The 7,634-nt window shown below is 36.2% G+C and overlaps 1 pseudogene; it reads right to left on the bottom strand.

Annotated features, from left to right (window-relative positions):
- Positions 1 to 4,803: 4,803 nt before the first annotated feature.
- LOC149174361 (rust resistance kinase Lr10 pseudogene) lies at positions 4,804 to 5,691 on the bottom strand (annotated as a pseudogene).
- Positions 5,692 to 7,634: the final 1,943 nt, after the last annotated feature.

Raw genomic sequence — 7,634 nt, 5'->3', positions numbered from 1 at the left:
TCCTCAAAAAAACCAACTTTCGAACAATTCCTAATTTGGGGATGTGCTCCTTCACAAATCTCAACATGAAAAAAACATGCAATCATGCTCATTCTCATAGAGCATAAATCAAAATAACTCTGTCTACAACTCTGAATCTGGTTTCTGAACTCAGACTCTAGGCTATAGAAATACAACTCTGACTAAGGCTCACTTGAAAAATATTCGAACATGTGGTAGACCATATCAATTCCATCAATTCCCCCCTTGTCAGATACTGTAGAAATTAATTTGTAGATTCAATACTACTCATGAAATTTACTAAATCACAAGAATTGAAGCTACTTTACTGATCTGTGGAAGTTAATTCACTATCTAGAACAAGAAGCATAGACATGCAAAAAGAAACATCACACATGCACAAAGATTTATCTAGGGGAAATAAACTACTCAAAATCTCTTACTATCTATATTGTATTAATCAAAGAATAGAGATGAAATACATATGCTTGCTCAAGCCTGAACACATCTTGCAAGTGTATAGCCTATCTCTCTACCTGACTAACTGACTATGGTAAACACTTAGCCAATTTTCAATCCCTTCAAGCTCCTATTTCCTTGCGTTGTTCCATTCAGAAATTTCCACTATTTTTTAGGAATTTCCCACCATGGAATTGCGCAATTGCCCTAGGTCCTTCCTCTGACTGCATGCACCACCTGTACACATTGGAATATGCTACAACTGATAGTAGATTGCCTTGGAATATCCATCTCAAATGCGTAACTTGAATTCTCTGCATGCAACAATTATTTTGGAATGATTGATCAGTTATCTAGTTGATCATTGAGTGTGGTTGAAGTTCCACTTCCACAACTTGACCTCCACTAGTTCTTTTGACAGTTAGAACTAGTTAAACTGACAATAACTCAAATTAACTGAAATAGATTGCTACAAATTAGCAATCAAACATACATAACTAGAATATAACTCCTCCAACTTGAATTTGTTAAGTAAATTGGGTGACACAATCCATGTCACACAAGTTAACATCATCCAAGTTGTCTGCTGATGTGGAAATTCGAATTTTCTCTAGTTTGACCAAGGCAAAGTCAAACTGAGATTTTCTTGCTACATTTTCATTAGATACAAGGTGAGAAGATGAAGTATGCTTCGCTGCAAGACTGGTCAATACTCTCGAACATATCTTGTGGTATGACCTGTAAATATTCTTGGCTACCTTAGATCAATCCCAAGAAGGAATCCATCCAAAATTAATTCTCTCTCTTGCAGTAGTATTATGTTTGAAACATTTGTTTGAATGACAATTCTTCTTTCAACAATGTTTGCAGGGATGAAGATCATAACAATGAGATTTATCATGTCCAACTCTGTCACAATATTTGCATCTAATGATTTGTTGTGGGACAAGATCATCTAGAAATCCAACACTACAAAATTGGATAGGCTTGGAAAAAATAGGCACATGAAAAGAAACATCTTTATTGTATCCCACGCTGGTTCTGTTTTTGTTATGTACAATTTCTTCCCAAGGTCTAACAAATGTTTTGGGAAGTGGAGGTTCAATTTTTACATCTGCATGGAATTTTTCTTTTGAAATGGCTCCATCAACCTCTGACTACTGTTTGGAATTAGGATTGTCTCGTTGTACTTGAGACTCAATCTCGGGAAATTCAGTTGTCTCCAATGCATCATGTAAGTGGATTTTGATATCAACAAGACTTAATTTATTGACATTTATAGTTTCATCGACAATGGAACTAATGAGATTGTTTAATATATCAAATAGATTTTTAATTTGAGCCATTTTAGTCAATCTTAGGTGTCAGGTTCAACCGAAAATGCACTTGTTTACAACATAATTTGAGAAGCAAAAGATGAATAATTTTCAATAAGAACATACGAAGAGTCAACCTATTTAATAATGCAATACAAACTTATAAACTTGAAGGAATTTCCAAAGCACACCTTCAATAACTTTCTTCTAAAGGCACAAGACTGCTTACATTCTTCTACCAAAAACAAAAAACCTAACAAAGACTCATCACAAGTGAGACTACCATTGCCTTCAACAACAAATGTTCTATCCTCGTACTTGATGCCACTTGTAAACAAATGGGTTATCTACACTCTGCTGACTTAGGATGTTTGTACCTTGAGAGTCACGAACTTCCTAGTTTTTCACATTCTCAAGCCCAAAATCATGATTCTTTATATAGAAACAAATAGTGTATACACACTTAGAATTACAAACTAGTCGTTCTTTGAACTCTGCGGTTTTGGCTCTTTTTTTGGTTCTCAATTCGTCATCAAATAATTGGGATATTTTTACCTCCAAAGTATTCACAACAACAATGTTATGTCAGTAAGCAATTGGAAACTCCGAGAGATGTGCTCTAGTGTAGTCCTAGCCTTCAACAGTCTTTAAATGGCATGAAATGACATATCCTTAAATTTCAAAAGACAAATAGAGAAGATAAACCAGAGTTTTATACTCCTAGAACCTGTGCTATGATACCATTGTAAGACAACAAAATTGGAAACCAAATTAACTATATTATTAATGATGTTCTCAAAGAATGATGTACATATAAATACATAATGAAACTATTGATTCAGTTTTTGGGTCTTTTTGGACTTTAACAACTATTTACCATAATACACACTAACCCAAATCATAACCCAAGGATTAAGTGTCTAACATATTTTTCCTCATATAGTCACATCAGGCCCCGAGTTTTGTATGTAAATGATGGATTTTTATGAAACAATTTTTGTATGATTATAGAGGATAGACGATTCTTGTGCAATCCTATTTTACATAATTTTTAATGTTGATTTTATATTTTTATAAAATTAAGAAATCCAGTGAAGCCCTCAAATGACGAGGTCAAGCTTAAGCCCCATTATGAGGGTCTTATGACACACACACAAACACATTAATATTAATGGGTTGGTATTCATATATATTAGTGCAGGTTCTTTTACAATTTCAAAATAAGTCAACCAATCAAATGTTATAGCAGAAATAAAAAACCTATGTTTTCTAGAAATTTGATATGTCCAATAAAAATAAATATTTTTTCAAAAAATATATTTATTTAGAATCTGCATATGAAAAACGAAATTGGAAACACTTTTAGCTTGTTGGAGGAGATGATTCGCCAAACCATAGTCATTGCGTGGTTGGACTAAATCAAATTGTTATTGCATAAATGGTGATTGTGAGACTCGTTTTTCCCCACTTATAAGAGGGTCCGCCTTTGGAAATTTTCTGGACAGACACCCACTTCTAAAAATCCTTTATTCGCATACTTTCCATTAAAAATGGTCTCTAGTATAGTTTAGTTTAATTCAAAAGCATGCTTGTAAAGATACAGATGTCACATGTTATGTAATGGCTAGTGTGTTGTTGTAGAAAGGATTACTTGTTATCTTTTCATTTGTAAACATTTGTTTTTTAGGCATTTTTGTGAATGATATTTAATTTTATAATAGGTATGTAGATGATTCTCTTGAATAGTTCTTGGAGTGCATTGCAAAGTCGAGTGCTTGGATGAGGAGGAACGGTCCACCTCTTCCAACCAAATGTTATTTACAAATAAAAAAATTCAATTTCAAACCATTTAATTGGGAAGAACATGCTGCCACGTGCAGCCGCTTTTTTTAAATGAAGTTTATTTCGTACTGCAACGATTAATTAGATATAACAAATTCAGTTAAAGATTTTAAAATTTGTTAATTGGGAAGAACATGCTGCCACGTGCAGCCGCTTTTTTTAAATGCAGTTTATTTCGTACTGCAACGATTAATTAGATATAACAAATTCAGTTAAAGATTTTAAAATTTAATTTAATTAATGAATATAAATAATATAATTAAATTTATAATATAAATCAATTTATTTTTATATTAAAAAATAATTTGAAAATATATTTTTTTAAATATTTTAATTTTTTTTATCATTTTAATTTAATTAATTAATAAATAAATGTTTTTAATATTTTAAAATAAATAAATATTTTTAATATTTTAAAATTAAAATAAATATTATTATAAAATTATTACTATCAAGTTTACTACCAAAATGATTGCATTTCAATTTTTTTTAAATGCGTTAGTAAATCCAAATCCAAACCCATCACGCCATTGCAAAAAATAATGAATTTATAAATTATTGCATTTCAAATTTTTTTTTAATGCTTTAGTAAATCCAAATCCAAACCCATCACGCCATTGCAAAAAATAATGAATTTATAAATTGAATATTAAAGCACTATATGCCAATTTTTTTAATAAATCATTGCAGGCAAATGGATTGTACTTTAAAAAAAATAATGGCTCTATACAAACCCAAATATAACGCACCTTGGAATTTTCAATATTTGATAAAAGAACCCTTAATAATCAAAAACAGATGAAAAGATAAAATTGGCTCTATACAGAAAAGGTGCACATTAATCGAAGTCAAAAAATACTTGCATGACCAGAAGTTTTCTTTTAATCTTAATTCCTCTGCTACTTATCAACTAAGGAGGCAGAGTGAATCTTTCTCAGATAAAAAGTAGCTTGATGTACGTGTTCTCAGAAACAAACAGATTCTGAGTCATACTCCAGAAGTAAAAACATTATTACATTAGAGAAACAAAATCATGGCTCGTAGCTGTCAGTTCACCTGAGTCTTAACACTTCCTGGCAGTCACCCAGTCATTTTCACAAAGGTATTGTATGGAGTCCGGCGAATCGGCGATCCACGCGCAAAAATCCAGCCACTGGTTTAAGTAAAGACAATCAAAGATATAAATCTATAAAGTAATCTCAATTGCAGAAGAATTTACCGTGGATGGTAGTACAACATTTTCAGGTGTGGCCGAGGAATTGAAGGGCGGCGGAGGATTGGCGACGTCATCTCCATTTCCTTCTAACATGTGCACAACCCTCATCATGCATGGACGATCTGCAGAGTTGTATTGAATACACCACAACCCAACTTTTGTGAGTCTCCTCGCTTTCTCCTCGTCTGCACATTCCATTTCTCCTCCACTCAACCTCATCCCCAACTCACCACTCTCAATCAGCTTGAAAGCCAATTCAGGAAAGTATAATTGACTGGACCGGCTAACCTGCACATCAATATTCTTTCTGCCCCCAACAATCTCTAGCAACAGCATTCCGAAACTATAGACATCTGATTTATCTGTAACAGGACCGGCATCACTATGGCACAACTCCGGCGCAACATATCCCGGCGTCCCTCTCGTTCCTGTCATAGAAATATGATCGTCTTCCTTTCCACAAAGTTTTGCGAGACCGAAATCAGCAATTTTAGGGGTGAAGTCGGCGTCCAGCAATATATTGTGAGGTTTGATGTCGAAGTGTACGATGCGCTTTGGGCAATCATGGTGTAAATATGCAATTCCACGGGCCACACCCAAAGCAATCGAATACAATTGTTCCCACCTTAACACTTGCCCCTTCTCTTTCCGGGCAAATAAGATTTTATCCAGAGATCCATTGGGCATGTATTCATATACGAGTGCGCTTATAGGGTTTTCAAAACCGTACCCCAACAGACGAACTAGATTGACGTGATGGACACGTCCAATGGTAGCAACCTCATTCGTGAATTGGGTCTCGGTATGCCTATGCCTGTCAAGAAGCTTTACAGCCACTAGAGCGCCGTTCCGAAGCATTCCTTTATAGACCACACCAAACCCTCATTCTCCCAACTTTTCTGCAAACTTGTTTGTGATCTTCTTGAGGTGAGAGTGTGAATATCTGGTTGGCATTGCCATTTCATAAGCATTTTCCTTTAGGAATTTCTCCACCCTTGAAGTAGAGGTACCAGGAGTAGGCCTTCTCTTCTCGGCATAAAACATTAAGAACAACACTGCTATTGTTGTCAGCGCAACTCCTCCAATGGTGCAACCTGCAGAGTAATACATAAATCGATATGAATGCGATGTTGATTAACCTGGGTGAGAACAGTGGAAATTACAAGATACAAGTTCACAATGGGAAGAAATCATAGCTACCTATTACAATGGCAAGCCTGCTTTTATGACCTGCAACGCGGCCATAACAACTATTATGAATAAAAGCAACAATCCAGAGTTTTTGCAAACAGAATGAACAATATCGGGAAACACTACAAGCACATATATCCGTGGGTTCAAGAGTCCAGAATGGAAGGAACATTTAATATATTTTTACAGATTGCGGTAATTTAAGCATTGGTGTTTGTAATTGAATTGGGGTTCAGGAAAAGTACCAATACTATTGGTTGGGCATATCTCTGCGAGGTGCCATCGGGACAATAGCAAATAAATGTTTTAGTTGGTTCTGAAATGTTATAACCACATCTCCCGCCACTGTTCATACAAGCGCCACAGCTTCGGTTTCTCTTCGTGTCGGCATACCATGTTATTTCAAAACCTGATGAGAGGCGTGTTCTCAGATCCTCATTCTGTTGGAATGAGAAATTGTTACTAACTGGCAGTTGAATGTTGCTTTGGCAGAATCGTCTCCCAGATTCTGGATTGGGAATGACGTACCAATCAGCGCCACATAAACGGCACTTATGCCCTTTAATACTTTCATTGCATTGGTCCCAAAGCGTGAGATTGGTGTATCCATGGGCTATACGACATTGAGAGCCGGGCCACCAAAATTGAGAGTAGTTACCCACAGGATTGCAATTATCCGCAGGCATACTCTTCCATAGATTGTAGTTAACAATTGTCATTCTATTATTATAAAATCTAGTGCTATCCAAGACTGTCGGCTGCAAGATGAGATACTCGTCTCCATTGAGTAAAAGCAAAGGATATCTATCCAAACTACAGTTTAGCTGAAACTTAGGATCGCCACAGCCACTGTTAATTATCCCAAAAGGGTAGCCGAATTCAGCTCTCCCACATGAACCCCAGTAGCATTCCTCGTAGCCACCGCTGGTACATGACGTTATGAAGCAGAGGAGGAGGAGAAGGGCAGACGCAAGACGAGGATAAATAGTGAAAGACATCAACACTCTGCTCTGCTTTGCTCCTGGATATGGTGTGAGAATAATGCAGAAATAGTTAGTTATGAGTGGTTGAACTGAATTAGTTGTAGGTGGTTGAACAAAATTAGTTATGAGTGGTTAGGAATTAGTTTGTGTTATTTCCTATATAAGTGTGATGTAATTGAGCAAAGAAATTAATGAAGTTGTGTGAGTTTTCTGTTTTAAGTTGGTATCAGAGCTCTTTTGTCTGCGCCTCTCTCCTCTTCGTGGGCAGTAAGACTCTGCCATTAGAGTGTGCGCATTAGCCCTGTGATCCTCGTGGGCAGTAAGACTCTGCCATTAGAGTGTGCGCATTAGCCCTGTGATCCCTGACGGACCTGTGGACGGTGTGGACGGAGACTTGAAGGATACGTTGAGCTTCAATACGCTGAGCTTGGACGGTGTGGACAGCGGCGTTGCAGCAAGAAGCTTGAAGAATACGCTGACCTGTGGACAGCGTTGCCCTGAATCCGGTGCAGCAAATCCGGGTATCGTTTTTTTTAAATTCTGAGCAAGAAGCTTGAATGTTGTTTCCCTGAATCCGGTGCAGCAAATCCGGGTATCGTTTTTTTTAAATTCTGAGCAAATCCGGGT

Source organism: Pinus tabuliformis, chromosome 4_1 (genome assembly GCF_031772625.1).
Source record: "Pinus tabuliformis cultivar Carrire ecotype Pingquan chromosome 4_1, CPIR1, whole genome shotgun sequence".
In the NCBI taxonomy this organism is placed as follows: Eukaryota; Viridiplantae; Streptophyta; class Pinopsida; order Pinales; family Pinaceae; genus Pinus; species Pinus tabuliformis.
This window is presented reverse-complemented; position numbering and strand designations above follow the sequence as displayed.